Here is a 9,583-nt window from a genome sequence, read left to right as displayed (position 1 = left end):
GACCTCTCCTTATTTCGAATTTTTTGTTTCATTAAATTTTATTCTCCTCGTAACAGCGGTCTCCAGATTGCGGATATAGAAAAAAAAAGGTGTAGAGTTTTTCTTAAGGTAATTACTTCAACATTTATAACAATCGAATATTTGTAATAATGTGTATACGGTTTAGAGTATTTAGATAGAATAAATATTTATTTTTTTTTTCCTTATATGTGTATCAGAAGATATGCAACGTAATGTCCGCAATTCTTCCAAGCTGATAAACACGATAGGTACTTTCTACACTTCTATATAGAAATGTATATAAATGTTAGAAATATACAGGGTGGTTGGTAACTGGCGGTACAAGCGGAAAGAGGGTAATTCTACGCGAAAAAAGAAGTCGAAAATATAGAATAAAAATTTTTCGTTCGAAGCTTTGTTTTCGAGAAAATCGACTTTGAATTTTCGCTCGGTACGCGTGCACTTTATCACGTCTCGGTATAACGGATCTCACTGTAGATCGTTGTCTGGATGAAAAAAAAATTTATTCTATATTTTCGACTTCTTTTTTCGCGTAGAATTACCCCCTTTCCGCTTGTACCACCAGTTACCAACCACCCTGTATATCTGTTATGCTCGGACATATTGTGAATACGGACATCGATTAAGTTCCTACCTTTCTTCTTTTTACTATGAATCACAAAAGATGAGGGAAGAGTATTATTCCGTACCAAGTACCAACGATATTCAACTTTGTGATAAATCGCGGGAATGAAAGGCATTCACTGTGTCCTTTGCCGTTCACATTCTGATGTGAGCGGTTTCAGGACAAAGAATCAACAAGCTGGAGGAAGACAGAATTTAGATGGTCAAAGAGAACTGTAAGTAATTTTCATAATAGTCAGAGACTTTCACCAGAAAAAGGTAACGTTTGTTTACCAACAGAGTTCATTTGTAACAGACTGTTAAAAATTGCTATACCTACAGCGATTCTACACCGATCGATTCTTCATCTGACCGATCTGTTTAATTGAAGATCTCTTTTAAAAAGGGCGCTGTAAAAATATTCATCTCGAATTTGAATTTCAAGATCAATTTGTTTTTATTGCATTCTCTTATACAAGCCTCAAATGAGCCGTTATCTTGGAAAATGATCTTAAAGTTCCATTGACTGTTACATTGACGTTATTTACAATATGTTTACATTCCGCAATGATATAGAAAGTTAATAATGTTATATTGATAAGGAAACAAAAAACTGTATTCCTTACCACATGAGATAACATAATCTAAATAGAATGACACACCTATTTCATAATTTTCAACTTGCAAAATTACTTATTGCATGGAAGAACTTTTTAAAAAGGAGTTGAATGTTGTTGTTAAGGAAATTCGAGGATTTGGGAATACAAATTATTTACTATATTTCCCACACAACAGTTATACATCTATATTACTCTCTGAAGAACGTCTTGCACGCACGCTGGTCGCCAACCGACTATCCTAGATCCTTCTAACATCTGGCAACAGTCTTTTGTCTCCACTAAGACCTTGACGCCCTCTAACCCTTACACACACACTCTCATGTACAGTGTAAATGTATCACTTCCCTAACAGTTGTCAATAAGGACACGATTTGACGTTATTAGTATCATTTCATCTGGATACGTAGAGAATACATAAACGTCAACTACATTCTTTTTAAACATAGTACAATCACATTCCTGTGTTGGTAAATGCATTTCATAATTTCATCCGAGCGCTTAATAGCAGTTTACGTCAAAAACCATTAGTTCATATATCAGGAAATATTTTAATATATGATAAACACAGGGTGGAGCATTTAAATGGACACACTTAATAATTATATTAACAATGGAAATGGTTATATGGAAAGTTGCAGAGAACAAAGTTATCTGAAGGGGCACATGCAATGGTAGATAACTTTCTATAAAAAATATCGTGATGTATCAATTGATGTGTTAAAAAATATATGGTTTCGTTAAAAGAACGATGATGATCTTGAAATCTTTTTAAAGACTAACTTTCAGAAAAAATATCACTTACCATTATTTGTCCCTCTAAAAAGTATAACTTTCATTTCTAAAGATTTCCCATACGGAAAATTAATAACGGAGATATATATTTAGGTGTTCCTATGTAAATGCTTCAGAGAAAAGTATTAAATTTAGGAGATATTTTAATATATTATCACAATATTATACAAATGAAGTACAATATTATTGTTGTATTGTATCAACTTAATACTTCCCTTTATGGAACAACGAGATACATCGATCGCGATGTAAATAAATGTAATTTTATTCTTAGAAACTGTAGTTGATCTACATATTTCTCCTGCGTGTCCTCCTGCAAGGAAGCTAATAACAAATTGTGCCCTCTATGACGTTATTTAACTCCTGCTTGAAAGAGTTCTTCGTACATTAACTAATTTTGTAATAGTTCAATTTGTTTTAGGTGATCTATTTCTTGTGCTTAGAAGTAATTTCCTGTTTCTTCATTAATATGATACTGTTCACTCTTTTTTCGTTCTTTCTCTCTGACTCTAGAATGTAAACATATTGCAAATAATGTCAATGTAAACGCAAATGGAACATTAAGGTCATTTCCTAATGGAACGGTTCATTTAGAGCAAATGAGTCGTACATACCAATATTTTTCTAATTTATTTATAATTTCATGTAAATATCTCAGGAGCACATAAAAAATTAAACAGACTCTAGATTTTAATAATTGTTGATGCTATATTGTAGATCTATGATTCTTTTCTCCTACAGAAACTTACATCGAGTAACTTACAATACTTGAAAAGCTATCAGATGACCATTTTTCGGCGGGGCAGCCAGCTACGCTCGTTAAGGCTCAGAACTGAAGACGACGCGTCGCGAGTTCGAATCCCTCTAGCCAGGAATATGTTTTCAAAGGATGGGAAACCCAAAAATCTATCTCTTAGAAGTAATATACAACAGGCAAGCTGAGCCTTACTTGACTGTTGTGTGATACCTTTACTACGAGTGGGTGTAATTGTCCAGCAATCCGGGCCGACGAATTTTAACTCGCACTGGTCTACCGTCCCGCTCGTGGAGGTTTTAGCCGGTAAGAATCCGGCACTACCTTCTGCCGCCCTGTGTTCCCCGGCCACAGGGTTGGAAAGGTGTCTATGAAGATTTCCTCCACGTAAAAAAAAAAAAAAAAAAAAATTTTTTTTTATAGTATGAAAGGAAAGACGTTTAGCACTCCCCTAGACAAGAATGGAACACGTATATAAGGTAAGGCACTTTCGGCGGCACTTACCAAATTTAAGGAGCGGACAGAGAGGGAGAGAGAAGAAGCTCTTACCATAGTAGGGTAACACGACGGAGGGTGATGGCGGTCAGGTTGCCCAGGGCTGCTCTACCGTTGCCCCCCTTAGGTCACGACTAGCAGGGAGGATGGGGCACTAGGGGCAATGGCCTCCCCTAGCGTCAGATTAATCAGTTAGGGAACTTATAGGATCGGCTCATTATCAAGAGGACGCAGGAGGGGCACCGACAGTAATTCGCAGGAGGCCCCCCCGGGCATTCCTGTCACACGCGTAGGCAGGACATCGTGGAGTTTTAGTCGGTAAGAGTCCGACACTGCTCTGCTGCTGCCGCAGCGGCGGAGTGTCCATGAGGATTTCTCCACGTACAAAAAAAAAAGAGATTATCATTTTCTATTTACGATGTTGCAAAGCTATTGTAATCCTCAACTAATTTGTAATTTTATATATTTGATTTATAAATCTTATAAATTTATATGCAATATATTTATGATACTTGAATAATGTCTCTCATATAAATATCACAATATTTTAGTGTATAAAACCGAATAAAATGGATATTGAAATAAATGAAAAATAATAAAATAAAATTGCGGGACTCCTCAGATTACGGATGTTTCTCGAGGTATGTATACCTTTTTTCTGATTATCGCATTTCTATAATCTACATACATATACAAATATCTGCAGATTTACATATATACTATACAGGGTGGTTGGTAACTGGTGATACAAGCGGAAAGAGGGTGATTCTACGCGAAAAAAGAAGTCGAAAATATAGAATAAAAATTTTTCGTTCGAGGCTTTGTTTTCGAGAAAATCGACTTTGAATTTTCGCTCGGTACGCGTGCACTTTATCACGTCTCGGTATAACGGATCTCACTGTAGATCGTTGTGTGGATGAAAAAGAAAAAAAAAAATTTTTATTCTATATTTTCGACTTCTTTTTTCGCGTAGAATCACCCCTTTTCCGCTTTTACCACCAGTTACCACCCATCCTGTATATGACAATAAATTACCTATGACAATTGTACTACAATAGCTCACTTAGATACAAAAAAGTTAAACAGAAAAATAATATTTCTCGAGAAACGTTCTTTTCTCATTTGATATATTGCAAGTTACAAACAAAAATACATTTTTAAAGAAATTTTAATTTTCAAGAAAAGTCAACACAGAATTTTTATTATTTTCCATTTAATTACTTTTAGATAAATTTGTATTTTTTTTAAGGCTTTTGTACTTCGAATAAATGCAAGGAATTCAATGAATACTTTTCGTGCAAAATAAAAATAGGTGAAATTTTGTCTGCAAAAAAGCTAGTTATCGTTTTTGGATAAAAGCAATGCTGCAAAATTACAAAATAACATTGAAAATTAAATTTTCATACAAAAATATAAGTTTGTAAATATTTTTTCCATTATTGATATAATTTGACATTGAATTAAGCTACAAATATAATCTTTTCCCCATATTTGCTTTTGTTCCATAAATATTTTGAGAAACTATTTTTAACTGTATATCTCTATTTTTATCGCTGTATATCTATTTAAATATGCGTTTAATAAGATAGTGCATAAATGTAGTTACTTTCAATATTGCAATGTGATGAAGAAACCCGCTATTCGGAAGGAGGGCGTTCAAAATCATTTTTTTAAGCTTTATCACTTTTTATTGTAAATAAAAAATCGCTGTTTTCAAAATTATTTTATTCTATATGAAAAACGTAATTTGTTTAGTATTTTAGTAGCTTGTCGTAAATATGACAACTGTATAAACGAAAACGAGATACGCCAGTATTTCAATTACAAGATTGCAAAATATCTACATATTTATTTATGCACAGGATAATGTTGCTGAAGAGAAAACAGGAATCACTAAACGAAACAAGTTGTACAAGGTCGAAAGAAATCGATAGTCATTCTTTGGAAGATATGCTAACAGAATTCCTAAAACTCAAGGAAAGCTGCTTTTAACGATTCTTAGAATAATCTACCATAAGGAAAGAAAAACAACAAACCGTTCACGATACGATTCTCAAATATATACGAATTTATCGCATTTTATTGTGTCATTTTTTTAAAACTTTCATTCTATTCGTTTTTTCTATACATTTATTAATTTATGTATAACTGCTTACATATTTATGTAAACACATTTATGTAAAACTAATTAAAACTATTAATTTATGTAAAACTAATATTGATTATATCCAACAATCGAGTGTGAACTATGATGTGTGTATAAATTATACGGATATCTAATGTTTATATTACATAAATACCTAATTTTCATGAAATGTTTATAAAAATTTTAAAAAATTTATATCAAATGTTAATTAGATATAACTCTTTAAAATAAGAATTTAAATTAAATATATATTTTAGATTGAGTATAACAAATGAAATGAACTAACTGACGATACCTAGCAGAATAAAAATATGATATATCCTCTAACTGGTCCATCTACCATTCAGGCACATTTGTTCATTTTAATCTTAGTATACAATACGTATATGCATTACTATTCTGAAATATTAGGTTACCTATTTGTTACATTTATTGTGAAAACTGTAACAAATGTCTCTTTATTAAGTATTTTATATTAAATGTATAATACGAATAAAATAACAACTAAACCTAACCCCATCTAACATTAGGTGGTAATGACAAAATCCGCAATCACTTAGTTGCCAGCCCAATAAAATATTATATATATAATATTATATAATATTATATTTTATATTATATAATAATATTTTACTAAAATTCACCACAATTCATCTCGATACTTCGCGAAATTACTAAGATCAAATTACAATAATCTACAATACATACTTATCGACCTAAACTATAAAATTATTCGTATTCACAATAAAAAAAAGTATTTGTATTAGATATTAACAATTAAAGATAGTTGCTAATATTTAATACAAATACTTTTAAGAAATAGTTATGTTTGGCCGAGTATGTGCTATTATTGAAAGCGCTAAGAAATTTTTCACATGAAATTTGTTTAACTCGATAGAAGAAATTTAATGAAATATTTAATAATTATTATAAACCTAAATATTCTATTAAAATTCGTCTATAAAATCAAATAACTCTCCTGTGAAAAATTTGTGTCCGTAGATTTAGCGAGAGAAGCGATAAAGTATACATTTAAATGGAACATATATATATATATTTGTATATTTTCAACAAGCTAATACGTCTAATGTATTTGAACCGCACATTATAGACGTAATATATTACAAATTACAAAGACGTGCCTTAATGCGAAACAAAAATGTTAACGATTTGATAGTTTAATAGTGGACATTCAGATAACTACCTGAAACCAGTATTCATTATACCTCTATTGTACCTTAACAGTAGTTCAACATCGTACAAAGCAACGTTATTTGGAACATTCATTTTCTTATAGTACCTACTCACTTTCCTTTCCTCTTTGCTGCTTTATCTGCCCTACTAGTATTTATGACCTATCTTCTTTTATTTCATTGTTATCCTTCTCCTATTTATAGTCTCTTTCACTGGTGTTTTTAGATTTTCTCATTCTTGTACTAAATACTTCTTCCTTCTCTTTCAATATTTTGACGTTTGTTGAAATTTTATACCTGTTTATGACTTCTAAGTTAAATTATACTTTCTCTTCTTCTATCTTTTTGCCTTCTAATCTTATTACTATGATTAATGGTTAGTAATCAAATTCTACTCTATTTCCTAAATAAAACTCTAATTCTGTCAGTTGTGTCCTGTTGTGACTGTCATCACTTCATTGATCACTGATGTTCCCCTCTTCTCCATTATACAAGTTTCCTTCTTCTCCTATTCTTGCTTTAAAATCTCCCCCCCCCCCCCCCAGTATCAACAATTCCTCCTCTGTCTATTCCAACTTCTGCTTTACTTTTTTTGTTATCCTCTTTTCTGTTGTCCTCCTCCAATCTCTCTATTGCTATACATTGTCCAGACAATCCATATTTATTCCTCTACGTTTATTTTTCTTCCTGCTAGTCTATTTCATTATTCTAACCTAACCCCACTCTCCTTTAACTCCTGCCATAGCTCCACTGCTTGCAGTTCCCTTCCTTTTCTCCCTTTTTATATAATAAATTGGATAAGTTATCGTCCGTTGGTTTGTTTAATAAAGAGACGAGTGATGAATTCGTAATTAAAATTAATATATGTACAAGTACAGAGATAGTGTATGTCGGTTGTAATCGTCGCTCGCTCGAAATTTGTGTATCAATGACTCGCTATCCAACGGTATATGACTCGCCTTAATGGTTGTCCTAGAGAGCAATCTAAACAAAATTCGTCTATTTGTATCGACTAGTGTTATTATAAGAAGTACAAATGTAACTCCGGTTGACGATTACAAATGACGACGATAATATTTTGTCGGGAGTTCGTTTGCCATTGAACCTAGCAAACCAAAACAACGTTGGTATTCCAAGGCACAATAATATGAGGCAAGAACTTTTCTTTCAATTGGGAGAAGAACTTGCCACCGAATATCAAAAAGAGCAACAGCTGGGGGCAAAGAAGATCCAGCGGAACCAGTCAGAAATGTAAGTACACGTGAACGGAAAACATGCAAGATAAGATATTGCAAAAACAATAAGACTAGCAAAATCTGAAAAATGTGAACAATGTGCTATCCAGAAGTCTATAACTTGTAACAAAAAAAAAAAAAAAAAAAAAAAAAATAAAAAAAAAAAAGCGGCGGAAAAGAATAAAATGTACGTTATTTATTTCTAAATAGAAGAAACTATATTCTTTCATTATCAAATTGGTTATTATCTTCGCTCTATATTAAGCAATATGAGTTGTTTCAAAGAACGATCATTTGACCGGTCACGATTAAATATCAATTAATTTTTATATTTAAACAAAAAAATGATCATATCAATGAAAAATGATGAATATCAATTATTTATTTTTTCCTCTGCTCCTCTACCTGCTCCCTTCCATTTTCTATAATATTTCTTGCATTTTTCTGCACGACTCCTCCCCTTCTTTGTCCATTTATTCTATATGGATTTTATCCTCCGGCTCAAATTACTTATTTCATTCTTTACCTCCTTTGTAACTTTTCTCTTCCTTGTATGATCTCTGTCCTAAAACTTACCATTCTGTTTACTGTTATCTACACTGTTCCCCCTTTCGCCTCTTCGTCTCTCTGAGACAATTTCTTTAATATCCCTCTTTCTCTTTCTTTCTCGCTCCTCTGCTTGCTTGAAGTCTTCCTCTGCATCTCCTTTAGTTGCGACTTTCCATATTTCAATCAGTTTTCTATCGTTAGAACTTTTTTTATCTTTGCTCGCATCCAACGAAGATCTGTCCCTTTCCTTCTTCTAAAATTTTGCTCTATCTCCGATTTTGTCTTTTGTTATTCGTTCATTACTTTACTGATATTACACCTTATATTGTTAACGTCTGTCCCTATATTTCTTTACCTTTAACTCGTCCATTTTTTACATTTAACCTTGACTCCTTATGTAAGTGTAATCATCTTACTTTTCTATTTTACTTCATCTTACTTATCTATTATTTGATTATCAATAGACTTAAGGTCTCGATACTTTTAAATATTATCTACTAGAATTTACTGTGATTCTCTAATTTTTAATATTTGATAATTGAGTTATTACTATAACAAACATTTACAATTTAGAAATAAAATACCATATGATACAATGCTAAAAAAATAATTCAAAATAAATAATTTTCAACAAAAAAATAATTTAGATATCTTTTATTTAGAAATATTGCACTAATATTGAATGTGAAATCAACTTTTGAAAAGAATCTCATGATCAGAATTTCACCCTAAATATCCTTGGTAATAAGATAAGGTAAGGTAATAAGTAATAAGATAAATCACAATTATAATTCTGCTTGCGTATCTATAACATTGTTAGACAATCTCTAATCTCATGACCTAAATCACAAAACTTAATATCATGTAAAGATATTTAAATAGACTGAATAAATCATAACACAGTAGAACTTCGTTTACCCAATAGGTCTTTTTGATAATAAGTTAAATAACAAGTTCGTCGTAGGAAAATAAAATTATTTGCTGAGTTATAGATTACTCGTTTTAATTTTAATTTTTAATATTGTAATTATATAAGCTTGTTTTCTAATAATTATTGTTTGTGTAAATTAGAATACTATGCCAAAACTAATACTTTTATATTTAATTTTACAAATATTAATTAAACTTATTAAAATGTTTATGTCGTTAAATAATTACGTTGAATTATTATTATT

At 31.4% G+C, this 9,583-nt stretch overlaps 2 protein-coding genes and 1 pseudogene across 5 annotated transcripts in view; 2 read left to right on the top strand and 1 right to left on the bottom strand.

Annotated features, from left to right (window-relative positions):
• The window catches only part of LOC126875500 (uncharacterized), a 555,738-nt gene that overhangs the window by 149,620 nt on the left and 396,535 nt on the right, over window positions 1-9,583 (top strand). The window lies entirely within an intron of this gene.
• LOC126875523 (uncharacterized) overlaps window positions 1-9,583 on the bottom strand; it is a 422,308-nt gene that overhangs the window by 409,687 nt on the left and 3,038 nt on the right. The window lies entirely within an intron of this gene.
• LOC126875637 (U6atac minor spliceosomal RNA) lies at window positions 3,208-3,302 on the top strand (annotated as a pseudogene).

This window comes from Bombus huntii, chromosome 18, assembly GCF_024542735.1.
Source record: "Bombus huntii isolate Logan2020A chromosome 18, iyBomHunt1.1, whole genome shotgun sequence".
NCBI lineage: Eukaryota > Metazoa > Arthropoda > Insecta > Hymenoptera > Apidae > Bombus > Bombus huntii.
Note: the sequence above shows the minus strand (reverse complement) of the source record. Positions and strands in the feature narration are given on the sequence as shown.